A 13,543-nucleotide genomic window follows, 5' to 3' on the forward strand; every position below is an offset into this window, starting at 1 on the left:
ATTGTTTTTCTCTATTTTATTATATATTCACATTGGTGCTTCAGCCTTGGTTTAAACAAAGTTCTTATGATAAGATGAAATCAACAGTCAAATGAAACTATAGTTCCCAAAAGACAAATCTACAAGTATCACTTCTCTCTCGATTTGTATCCAAATTACTGAGACTTTTGAATTGTTATGTCCAGATATAAAGACGTGATGCCTTCTAGTTTAAGAGGAAATCATTATAAAGAAGTCAAGAACAGTGGACCAGAAGTCCAGATCTCTTTTGTTCAGAATTCCTCTTGAAAGGGGGAAAAAAGTGGAGCTGAAGGAAATGGTCCAAATCTCATTTTCACTCAAGGAAGGGATCCTCTGAGAATGTGTCAGAGAAGCAACCACGGAATGGACATTCAAACCATCTGGCACATACCTGCCAACAACTGAAATGGGCAACCTCAATGTGTCCCTCATTGCTTCACCAAATAAAGTGGACAATCAGACCTCCTCAGTCAAGAAAACATTTTGTGTATTAGTGTTTTATTTGAAGACTAAAGCTTGCAGAACAAGCTACTTTTAGTAAGAAATAAGTACCAGTTTTGAAGAGAATGTTATATGGCAAGTAATTACAAGGTCAGATGGAGTCTATTTCTGTAATAAAATTCTCTTGATGGCACCCATGGAGAAAAATGTCAAGGCAGGAATGATAGGAACTGCATATAGGCTTTACACACTAGATTATTTGAATGGGTTTTTACCTTCAGGGAGATCAATATTCCAAACGCAGGTGGCATTATTCTACAATAGACAATGCGTTAACAATATTATAGGTTTTAAATGCAAAAAATACACTTGTGCAGCATGACTAAGTAAAAGGTCTCAGGTGAAACCCCAATGACTAGGACCTATTACATCACCCAACTAATATTTTCCTGTGGTTCTCCTCTGGGGCAATAAAAGAAACTTCATTTTTTCACAGGCAGAGATAGTATATCATCAAATAAAACAATGAACATCCTAAGAAAATACTGCAGATTATTTAAAAAGCTATAACTGGAAGAAACATTAGAAATCACTCAGCCCAAACCACTCATTTTACAAGCAAGAATATTGAGATTTCAAGAAATTAAATGAGTTGCCCAAGGTCACAAATTATGAAGAGCTGTCAGTGTTAGGCCTAACCTAGTCAAATCTGGAAAAGTCTCTTCCTCTCCCTTTGAAACATAATCCACTCCACTCTTCCAAATATACTTTGTCTCTTTCTTCTCTTTCAGTGTCTACTGTGACAAATCATTCAAGACCTTTCCTCTCTATCCAGGAATCCTCAAGTCACTGGCACACTGGGCCTGCCTTCCATACTTGTCCATCTATCATTTGGTCATAGGTAGAACTAATAAGGCTTTTCAATGCCATTGAGCCTACTTGATGCAATAAATTAGAAATGGATGAATGCTGGTGTAGAACAATATAGCTTTTATACTGTGGGGGTTGCATGGGTGTTGGAGGAATATTAATTTTAGCAATCTCCTACTGAAGAGGATATCATTCTTCAATAACTCAAAGGAGTATTCGGTAATTTGAGCCCAAACTCTTCACCACTGTATGCTGGTTACTACTCTTCATGGTTGAGAAATAGCCAGCATTCAGTACTTAAAAGAATAGACTATAAATTAATCTGTGTAGTTTGAATCAAGGTTTTACTTTTCACTAGCAGTGATCTTGGAAAAGTTGTTCAATGACTTTGTGCATCAGCTTCTACCTCTGATTCCACATCCTGGAATCTTCAGAAGAGAAAATATCAACATTTTTGAGAATGGGTGAAGATCCCTATGGAATAGACACAATAAGGAAAGAGACAGGCCCAATGACCTGCTAAGTCATTCTTCACAAGTGGCAGAAACTGGAGGAGAGCTGAGAAGAAAGGAGTGATTGTTATAAAGGGGGCTATGCTTCACTGCAGCCTTATTATAAAGAGCATGTCTTTATAACAGGTAATAGAAGTATGTGTTAAAATATTCTATAATCAACAAGAAAGAGAAGGAAAAATACTAATGTCAGCTTTGATGGATGGATGCTTGATTTCAAATTTAGTAGGCAGGGAACCCGAACATCTGAATAACATCTGTGAAGAAGGGGCCAGGCTTATGATAGAAACTTAAGTGAATAGAAAAAAAGAATCCTGCAGTGTGTATAAAACCGAGTGCTCCAGAGTGTTGCAGGGGAAAGAAAGAAACAACATGACAATGAATGGTGACTCTGAAGATTTAGCTTTCCCTTAGTGTCACAAAAAGAGGATTGGGAATATTTGATGAAGCAAATCAAGAGAAATTAGTTGGCAATAAGCCCCCTGCTTTGGTATAGAATCTAGCATAAAAGAAAAAAAAAGATTTTGAAAAAAAAAACTGGCACATAAGAGAAATTTTCAGGTCAGAAAAGAGTAGAATAGTTTGTATGTGAGGAGAAGCTAAGGATGTTCAGTACAAATGCTTTCACCATTTGATCTGACATATTCACTTAAAAATGTGGTAAGATCAATTGATTTTTACTGAAAGCACAAATAAACTAAGAAAACTTTAGTAAGTCACTTAAACGTCTTCAAAATACCTGCTTGTTACTACAGGGCTCCTTAAAAGAATAAAGTAAATTGAATTTAAAAAATCAAATAGAATAATATATAGTAATTACTATATGTGCATTCTGAATTATATATATTTATATATAAACAATATATAGGCAAGTGGAAAACAGTAACATATATACAGATATAGATATAAATATAGATACATGTATTCTTTCACATCAGTAATTTTTGAAAATATGGAAGTGACTGTATAGGAAGATATAAGAGTATTGTGCTTCTATTCCATATGCATTTTTTATATTGTTGATGAGAACACAATTTAATAATCTAAATATAGATTCTTCTTAATAGAGTGAATGAAACTATTATTGAACTTCCTATTCTTGATGAAAATTCAACCTGTCGTCGCCTTTAAGGATGTAAATAGGCAGGTACTAGTGAGTGTTAAAACAAAATAAAATGTTTTAAAATTGGGATCACAATCCTAATCGGTTAATTCAGTCGATGATCTTCTAATATATATGTTTTGATATACAAATTCTATTTTATTAGGGTAACACACATAAAATTCACAGAATGTGGCTTTATGGAGGCACAAAATTTAATTTTACCTATATTAATTATTTCTGGAAGAACTTATGGAGTCTAGATCAGTAGACCATCATTTTTAATATTTAATAGTTAAAACAGTGAGACCGGCCGGGCGCGGTGGCTCACGCCTGTAATCCCAGCACTTTGGGAGGCCGAGGCGGGCGGATCACGAGGTCAGGAAATCGAGACCATCCTGGCTAACACGGTGCAACCTCGTCTCCACTAAAAATACAAAAAATTCTCCAGGCGTGGTGGCAGCGCCTGTGGTCCCAGCTACTCGGGAGGCTGAGGCAGGAGAATGGCGTGAATCCGGGAGGCAGAGCTTGCAGTGAGCCGAGATCCCGCCACTCTACTCCAGCCTGGGCGATAGAGCAAGACTCCATCTCAAAAAAAAAAAAAAAAAAAAAAAAAAAGAAAGAACATTTCAGTGTCTTTTATTAGATTTTAAAAGCAGTACTCTTTGAAGTCTTGGCATCCTAGGTCTTCATATTTTTTAGGACAATTTTCCCATCTAATGAGAGTGCCAATGAAACAAAATTTATATGTAGAAATTTCTGAAAAATATTTACATGTTTTTGAAGTATAACATTTACTATGGTCATTGTAGAAAGTTGGAAGATATGAAGAAGAAAGTAAAAATTTCTTAAAATTCTAACTGCTATTAGTATCTATGTGTATTTACTTTGAATATTTGTATCCTACGGATACACATATATTTCTATCAGTTTATAGTGGAGATTATACTAAATACAAATTTTCCCACCTAAATTTTTCATGACAGTATGTGTTTCCTAAATTATTTTTAAAAACTTTCATAAAGACCTCTTTATTTGCTGTTAAGACACTATCTTAGTGTTACGTTCTAATTTATATAACTAACCCTCTCTCAATGGATACACAGTTTTTTTCTGATTTTCCAATATTATAAATATATTATGATTAACATATAAAGCTGAAGTCTACACATAACTTTGCATTGGAAATGCTATAATATTTTGGTGTCAGTTTCTAAGGAAGGACATGGAAGGGATGAATTACCATCTGAGTGAACTATAAGAATTTGCAAAGTTTGTTTTGAGATACCTCTTTGGCAAAATGAATATAAAATCATAATAATCTTAATAACCCTATAATTTCTTATAAAAGCTCTCAAGTATTTTTGTTATTAACTTGAGGAATAAACAATATTTCTATCTGAATGCAGGGGCTTTAATGTAAAACCAAGGAACAGCAGTATGGTGTTTAAAAGAACAACTTTTAATAAAATTGGAGTACTATGGTGAGAACAAAGAAACAAGACACTTGTGTTACACATATTTGAGGTTTTCGATAGTAAGTGAAAGCCTTAATGATAACTAATCTTTTTTCATCTTCCAAAGAAAAATTTCCTGAATTTTAACATCTTTTGATATATTCTATACTAGGGTGATGTTGGGAAGTATAAGTTATTAGTGAAAACTACTCTAAAAGGACTGTATGCTAACAATTCTTTATATCATGAAAGAAACATTTTAATTAGAAAAACATTAAAAAAAGTGCCTTAATCTCCATTTGTAAAATAAAGGTATTGGTCAAAATTTAGCAACATTGTTATCTTCTAGTTCAAAAGAGTATCGGATACTCTATTAGGAAAAGAAGTCATAATTACATTATGTAACGACAGTTATCTTGTTTCATATTTTAAATAAGATTAAATGAAGGAAAAGTAAGGATACACAGCCTGGCATATTTTAGATCCATTGTAAATGTTAGCTGAGTACAACTGTAAAATGAGTCAAAAGTTTCTTTAATCTACAGGTTTCATCTGCTTTGTAGTTATGTATATACTTGGCCATGGTAAACCATTTAGTTTTATTCCACTACTTGAAACAGAGTGAGTTACATAGATGATTGACAGGTTGATTTTGGCTTTCTAAAATTTAAAAACTTTGCCTTTTTCAAACTTCTAAAATTATTTGTCATAAACACAGCTCATGCATACATTCACAATAAAATTACCGAGAATTCCTTAAAGGAAAAAACAAATCAAAACTCACAGGGAATTTATTTAAGATTTAAAAATCCTTCTATATTTAGTCTATCTGTCATTCATTGAAAATATTCCCTGGATACTAAAACGTGAAAAATATACTCTTTGAATAATAGACTAAAATAGCTATCTAATGAAATAGCAATATATTCAAATTAGTGTGTAAAAGTATTTCTAGTTTATAAAACTTTAAAAAGCATTTTGGAAGACTTGCAGATATGTGTATATATAAAATTAATAAGTATATATATATACTTAATAATCATATATATTTAATAATCATTATATATGCTGTTTTCTATGATTAAGTAGACTACATCTAAGACTACAGCTAAATTTGCTCTTCAGAAGCCAGACACATTGCTTAACTGTCTTGTCTTGCTGCAATGATCAATACATTTTTCCAGTCAGTAAACATCTCAGCATCTGTCATATTGGACAAAGCTTTTCCAGGATGCTCTAGTTCTGGCAAAGCATCTAAAAAGAATCAACACACTGGAGGAACAAAGTTCACGAAGGACAGCTTTAGTTCAGTGATGAGACACAATCTATTAGACAAAAGATCTTCACTTATTCAAGTAATAAAAATTAGTAATTTTGCCTTAAATTCAAAACAAGCAACTAAACACATAAGCAGACCATCGATCACACCAATTAACTACAACCTATGCAACCGATAAGCCTGGGATATAGTACACTTGACTAAGCAATGAAACCCCCAAAACATTTATAAAGTACAAAAGCCACATGCCAGGCAATTAATAATAATAAAGTTTTGACCAAAGGCTCGCTAGTTAAATCTCAGCCCTATCACTTTTAACAATGTGCCTTTGCATTAAGCTACTTAACCTCTCTGTCTCTCATATTATTCATCTGTAAAATGAGAACCACTCCTGGGTTTACTGAAAAACTAAAAACATTAAAAATAAATTGTTTGCAATAGAGCCTGGTCCAGATTGAGCACTTAAGAAAAAATTTTAAAAATCATAGGTAGTTAGCTACTAGCAGTTAGTTAGAAAGAAAATATTTCTATTCTTCTTTACAATATTAGTTTTTAATTATTAATTATCCATTGTCAAATTGCCACCTAATAGTGCTAAAACAAGATTTTTTAAACTTTTTTTCAATCATGTAATTTCTGCAATTTGAAGAATCAAGAGATGTCTGCCCTGTTCTCTGATTCTTATTCTGGTTTGGTCTCAGCACACCCTTATATTGCATTCTTTGTTACCCTCAAAATAAAATACATATGTAATAAGCTATCACATAATTTAATATACAAAAATATATACATACTAATATGTTCACTGAAAAATGAAAAGAAAGTGAATTATACTAAAATCATGTCGATTTTAATATATAATTCTTAGACTTTTATATATTGAAGACATAATGAAATAGACATTTGGACTTCCACGTGAAATCACTGTGAACATGACCTTTACAGATGGAGGCTGATACTGATATAGGTGTGTAGTATTATTGAGTCCAACACCAAAAGCCACACTTTCCTCTGTGATGTGACTTCTAAGCAAACTAAAGTATAATCTCTCTTTCATAAGGTAGTTGTATAGCAAGAATTACTATAAAAAACTGGAATTAGCTTCTAGGCTCAGTTAATGACAGAATTTTTGCCTACAAGAATTCTCAGTGGGACAGTTGGAAGTTTTCATTCAGAAGAGCCCTATGTACTGCAGTACATAAAGCTTCCCTGGTCTCTACCAACTAAATGTTGGTGGCAATCTCTCTCCGGTAATTACAAAAACCAAATGACCCTGCAGGTTTCCAAAATAACCCTAAAAGTAGTGATTCTCAACTTTTTAAAAAAAGGTTATTATTAGTGCCACCCCTAATGAGACTTTTAGACATTTTTATGTTAATCACACTCTCTCAGATGTTATGTTAATGGCACAGACACACTGTGCTTTATACATAAAAAGTATGTTTTTTTTTTCACCCCACATGATCAAATTTTCTTCCTTTTGAGGGCATAAGAGAGTGAATGCCTGTCTTAAGGGGACTAGACAGCCTCCATTGAGAAACAAGGATTATTCTGAGAAATAGAATAGGTCATAGGGCCAGAGTCCTGTCCGGCATGCATAGCTGGGGGCTTCAGATCAATAGCAGATTCCTTGGTCCCTTACTATGTATGCTTGCAGCTCCTCTGAGGCAGTAGTAAGGAGAGAAATGTGAGAAGTCATAAGTCTGTGTAGATACAAAACAAGAGCAGTCCTAAAGAGCCATAGTCAGATCATATCAGTGTTTAATCCACTAAATCTACTCAAACTCCTGCAAGTTGCTTCCCATTCCATCCAGATTAAAATCTCAATCCCTTATATTGGTCTATAAGGCCCTACATGACCGGCTGCCCCCCGACCTCCCACTGACTTCTGAACAAGCTGACTTCTGGACACCCTCCCATAATCATGCCAAGTACACTGTTAATATCTAACCCTTTGCATTTACTGTGCCCACTCTTTGGAACACTTTTCCTCTGATTCCTCTGATATATCACTACTCCCTCATTTCTTACAGATTTGCTAATTTGTTCAATGGATACATATATACTGATTAAGCCTGTATTTAAAAATCAAAAGCGATCATGCCCATTCTGGCACAGACATGTTTACTTATCTGCCAGAATATTTTAAACTACTTATAAACTGAAAAATGACCACATATCTCACACTCCATAAAATTTCCTTAAAAACATCAAGATTGTTTTTAATAGGAAAAAAAACCCTGATGCTTTCAGGTTGACAGAAGAGCATGGGCTCATTGCGTTGAGCGTAAATGAAAGGTGTTTCATATTTTCCCACTTGTAGACATTTATATATATGCATATAAACATAACTATGAAATACACTGAGATTGTTCTTAATTCTTAAAATTGTGATAGAATTTTTATAGGTGTTTTCCAAACATGATCCAAAAATGACATTAAAGACTGACATTGCTGATTCGCTCACACTAGACCCTTGTGTAGCAAAAGAGAACTCACAGTGCTTAGGTTTATTGGGTGCACATTTACCTCGGGTTTTATATTTAATTACTCATTCAGAAAAGCTTGCTGTGTTCTGATCAGTCCTCTGAATTATGTCATCAAATGTAAATTTACTTCAAAATATGGTAAATGTGAGTTCTCAGCCAAACTATTAAATTAGAAAAATACTGCAATCAGCTAAAATAAATTCAAAGCTGTTTGCATTATTTCCTAGACATAAAAACTAGAGTGTTCAAATATTTTTCCAAGTTTTTCTATCAATTTCCTGAGTCACTCCATAAAAGATACATATATAACAACCCCCACAACACACACACACTTACGCACACCAAGTTGCACATTTAACAAATGCTAATATAAGGGAAACATGTTCTAATTGCATTATTTTTGGCAGATACATGACAAATTTAGCGTATGGATTCCCAAAATTACCCTCCCATTTCAAGTTCTTCTCTATGAAAGCATTTTACATTTCCCCCCATCATGCAAATCATGTGCACTTCTACTTTGAAGGCTTCAGTTTTAAAACCTAAATGCAAATTTTCATAACAAGGGTAATTTTTAATTTTTCTTTTTACGTATTGATAATAAGTTAGCTGTCAAGGATGATGGTTTGATTTGAAGTCTGTGTATTAGAATGTGATATGTCATTTATACAGCAAGACTTTCATATTGAGGAAAATGTCCATTCTAAATAATGCATGTTCTAAATTCATAAGTAGATTATATTAGGAGGAGATATAAAGGCTCTATTTGTTCTTTTTAAAAATCAGTATTGGAATTTTGATTAATTGGTTAATTGATGTATATACGTGTAAATGGATGGGTTTTATTAAATACGTCAATAATTTGGTAAAAACAATTCTAAGATACCCTCTTATATTTCTGTAGGATTTTTGGACTCGTTCATCTCAAATAAATAATTTTAACTTTAGAAATTCATTTGATGTAAGGAGAGGAAACAGCACCATTAAAAATTACTAATTACTGAATATTTATTGACTTTGCAAAGCATATATAAAAGCCAAGGCAATATAAATATATATCTATATACTGATATCTATATGTATACCGATATTTAAATTTGAGATAAAGAAAATTCAAATTGGTTTATTAGTTTAAAAGTTGGCCATTTGGAAATTATTATCCTTTAATTCAGTAAACCAGAGTAGGTAAATTATTCCTAAGAATTACTGATTTTTTAAAAAAAAATTAGCTCTAATTTCCCCAAGCTGTTTTTGGAGTATCTGTCCAGTCATTCATTAGGTAATTCATTATTTATTTATTAAGGATCTAGATGTGTGGCTAATTTGGGTTTTAATATGAAGTTGCTACAGTTAGCTAAAATTTAAAGGCCAAAATATGTAAGAATTGGTATTCAGTCCTCTACATTTTGCTGATTGAACCACTCAAAGTATTCTGAGGGTAGACATTATAAAAGTGAATTGAGTCTGCTTTTTCTCTCATGAATAATATTTAATAATAAATGAGGGAAAATTAAGTCCTTTGGGAATGGCTAATATCACATACATGATTTTAGATGATGAAGAGGAAGGGATAGGGCTTCTTAAGTTGGAAGCATTTTAATTAAGTTTTTGAAAGAGTTTAAGTGATTTTAAATACTACTGAACATCCAATATGTATTCGTAAACACAAATTTGTAAACGCAATGCAGAACAATCATAAATCAGAGATCAGTGTACTAACTATGCTTCTTAATCATCAGTGTCAGAAAAAGGAGGAGGATTATAAATACAGGTACTCTGCCAATAAAAACCAAAGAATCTTCAAAAATTTCTAACACTTAAAATAAAAATATATTATATAACCATAAAAATAAAATGAACTCTTGGCAAAGACAGCACTGAAATTTCTCTAGGTTTCTTCAATATTTTATCCTGATATTTATGAGTGTTTAAGTGCTCTTTCAAGTTATTTTTTCAGAAAGAAACAATACTTCGTGGTTATACGTACAGTAGTGTGTGTGCTTATGTAACATTGGTAACTGCTTACTAATTTAAATTTGTTAAACGCATTTTGATTCTTTTTTATTTTTTTGATTACTTGATATATAAGCTACTGTTCAGTGTGTTTTTTTAAGCTTTGAGAATGTAAATCTCAAAATACAAAGTAATTTTCTCTGCAATTATCATGGTATCATATGATTTATGTGAGAATTAGAAAAAATAAACACAAATAATAAATTTGTGACTCGATTTGAATTAGATTTTTTCAATTTGGAGATAATTTCTGATTCCATTAAAAATATATTCCCTAATCTTTTATCAACCTGCCTGTTGGTAAAAGACACTTATTATTACAGACAATAATAGATACATATCATCATTCTTTCATTGCTATGTTTAAGTTACATTTCCCCATTGCATACTGTGAGGTGGATTCTGTACCAACAAAGCAATATGCTTTCAAGAAACAGCTATCTTCCTGTTGGTAAATAACGCAGGCAAGTATATGCAATAAATAAAGAGGCATTTTGAGGGGAAGGAAAACTTAATAATTACAGCACTAATAATAATAAGTACCCCAAACAAAGTCACCGGTATTTGAACACATGTGCTCACTCTTTATGGACACTGGGGTAAATCTTTACAATTTGTATGAGAGAACATATTGCTATCTCCATTTAACAGATAAAAACAGAGACCCAGAGAGATCATGCCAGTTCTCACAACATATGCATGGAAGAGTTGGGTTTGGATCTCAGCATTTCTGCCTCCAGGGCGCCTACTCTTATAGTCTTCATATGACAGAATGCTTTTGAAACACATTGGAAACTTTTTAATTGTTTTCTCCAAAATTAGATTTGGGGTTAGCTTGACCCATTACTTTTCACTAGAAATAATTTTGATGATTATTTTTATGAAGCCTTTATTTATAGTATAAGAAATTTCTTTAGCAGTGAATGGTGAAATTTCTGGTGGAGATTTCTGGTGGAACTCATCGTCTTCCCCACAAACTTTTTTCAGTTTATCATAAAGTAGCTACTCTATGATACATTGCTACTGTATGGTAAACTGCTTAATTAAGTGACTCAGGATAATGGGCTGTCAAAGTGTCTTCAAATTATCCACTCATTCTCTCTTAATCCACTTCTCAAATATACAGTTTTATATCACAAAAAACCTCCCACCCTCTGTTTCTGTTTTTCTCAGGCAAGAAAAAATGCTGTAATAAGGCTCTATATTTTAATGCTAGTAACTTTTTGGATTCTTTTCTTTATGATAAAAATGAGAGATGAACCAAGACTACACTACTGTTAAGTCTGCTCAGCATTTTCTTGTATTAATTAAACAACAGCAAACTGACATATAGTGTAAAATCTTAATGGAGAAAGTGTTAAACAGATTCAAAGAAAAAAAAGTGGCTACTTGGGCAGGGATTTTGGACAAGTTATAGCAGTGATATATTCATCACCATATTTCCTCAGACACACTGTTCTACATCATTATGCTGTCCAAAACTAACTGAGTTCTAACACATAAATTTTTAACAGTTCTGTAACGTAGGAACAATTTCAAATGGCAATTAATAGGTAGTTTCTAAGAAGGACTAAAGAACAGTAAAATTGGACATCGTTTCTTTTTCAAAGACATTGTATTCTTAGGTGTGGTTTTACCCTACTTTTGGGGATTAATTTTTATGAGTTCAAATCACTAATTTTAAAATCAAAGTCAGTTGGAAAATAGTGATTTTCCAGAAATAAACTACATAGTCAAATTTGTTGGATTACATGAGTATCGTGAGAAAACCAAACAAAACAAAAAGAAAAAAAATGATATAGACTCCATTTCTTTCAGTATGAAATATTTGTTAGAATGAAAAAGTTACAATGGAAATAATGATATGGGAGATGCTTGAAACCATCATGATGGTATCATTTGGAGCCATCTCTCTGTGGCAGAAGCTGGGATGAATGCTGGATTTATTTCAGTTATGTTCATCCTATTAGATTACTCAGAGGCTCATAATATCTATACACATTTAATTTCTATCACTTTTATAAAAATAAAATCAAAGTTGCTGTTGCTTTTCACTGTTTTGAAATCATGCTTCTGTAGAGTTTTAACCTTTCCATATGGAATGATTGAGAATGGATTACCTGAAAAATTGCTTTTCTATTCATGTGTATGACAGCTGAGTTCAGCTGTTTTCTTAAGCATCTATGGAACAGCTGAACACTTTCTCCTGGTTCCCAGATTTGAAGCTAGGGGACTTGAGGCAACAAAGTTACACTGGAATGTATATGATCAACAAAGTTACACTGGAATGTATATTATCAAGGCATTTACTTTTCCTTCATCTGCTGCAGCTTTAAGTTGTTTGTGGGACAGTTATGGGTAAAAATCATCTATGCCTCCTGTCCTTTGTACATATGGGTGTATATATTAACACAACTATATCCACCATAATTGCATATTAGAGAACCAGTGCAGTACAAAATAGGTAAGCTCCAAATTTCAATCTTGGTCTTAGAAACTTAACTATAAAGTTCTTATCTGTCATCTGGCATTTGTATTCACCCTGAGACGACAAGCATAGCAATGTGAAGAAATGCAAGAAAACAAAGTTGCTTTTATGTGTTAAGAGCAAATAAGACGATTTGGTGCCATGCACTGAAGGCCACTCATGTTCTGCCATCAGTTAAACCTGGTTTTCTGAACAATCAAGCATTAACCAAATGGAAAGAGACATAGGATGAATAAGCCTGTGTTGCTTTAGTGCAAAGGACAGTGTTACTATAATAATTTTATTGTCTATAAAGCATATACTTACCATGGCCATTAAAAAACTAGATTATAATTAAATTATTGGAATTTTAAAAATATTTAGTAAATATTCAAAGGCCTCAGCTGGAATGTATCTTATTTTACAGAAATGGAGTAACAAATAGATATGTGTAATCAAATTCATTTTTTAAGTTATTTTCTTGCAATAACTATTACAAAGTTTCTCTGAACCCTCCTTGTATTAAAAAATAATGGTTTTAATATACTAGCTATTCTTTCTTGCCTTGAATTGGACTCACTGTCCCATTGAAATTATGTTTTTTAAAAAATTTTCAAGTAGATAATTTACAAATATTCACGATATTATATATAAACATTGTTTCTTCCCAAAATATTACACCACAAATGATTATGGGCAGGCAACACTATAGCATTCTTCATAAAAGGAAATATAGAACACTTTCCAGAGTTTCACTATGATGTACTATGTAGTTTTGAAGTGTAATGATATGGAGATAGTCCTCTCTGGTTCTATGAACTTTTCTAAAGCAATGCCTGAGATCAGTACCCCGACTGCCACTGGTGCTCAGATGATTGCAAAATAAATATTT

General features: G+C 32.6%; 1 protein-coding gene across 3 annotated transcripts in view; it reads right to left on the reverse strand.

Annotated features, from left to right (window-relative positions):
- Window positions 1–13,543, reverse strand: part of ROBO1 (roundabout guidance receptor 1) — a 1,167,403-nt gene that overhangs the window by 788,749 nt on the left and 365,111 nt on the right. The window lies entirely within an intron of this gene.

Source organism: Pan troglodytes, chromosome 2 (genome assembly GCF_028858775.2).
Source record: "Pan troglodytes isolate AG18354 chromosome 2, NHGRI_mPanTro3-v2.0_pri, whole genome shotgun sequence".
Lineage (NCBI taxonomy): Eukaryota > Metazoa > Chordata > Mammalia > Primates > Hominidae > Pan > Pan troglodytes.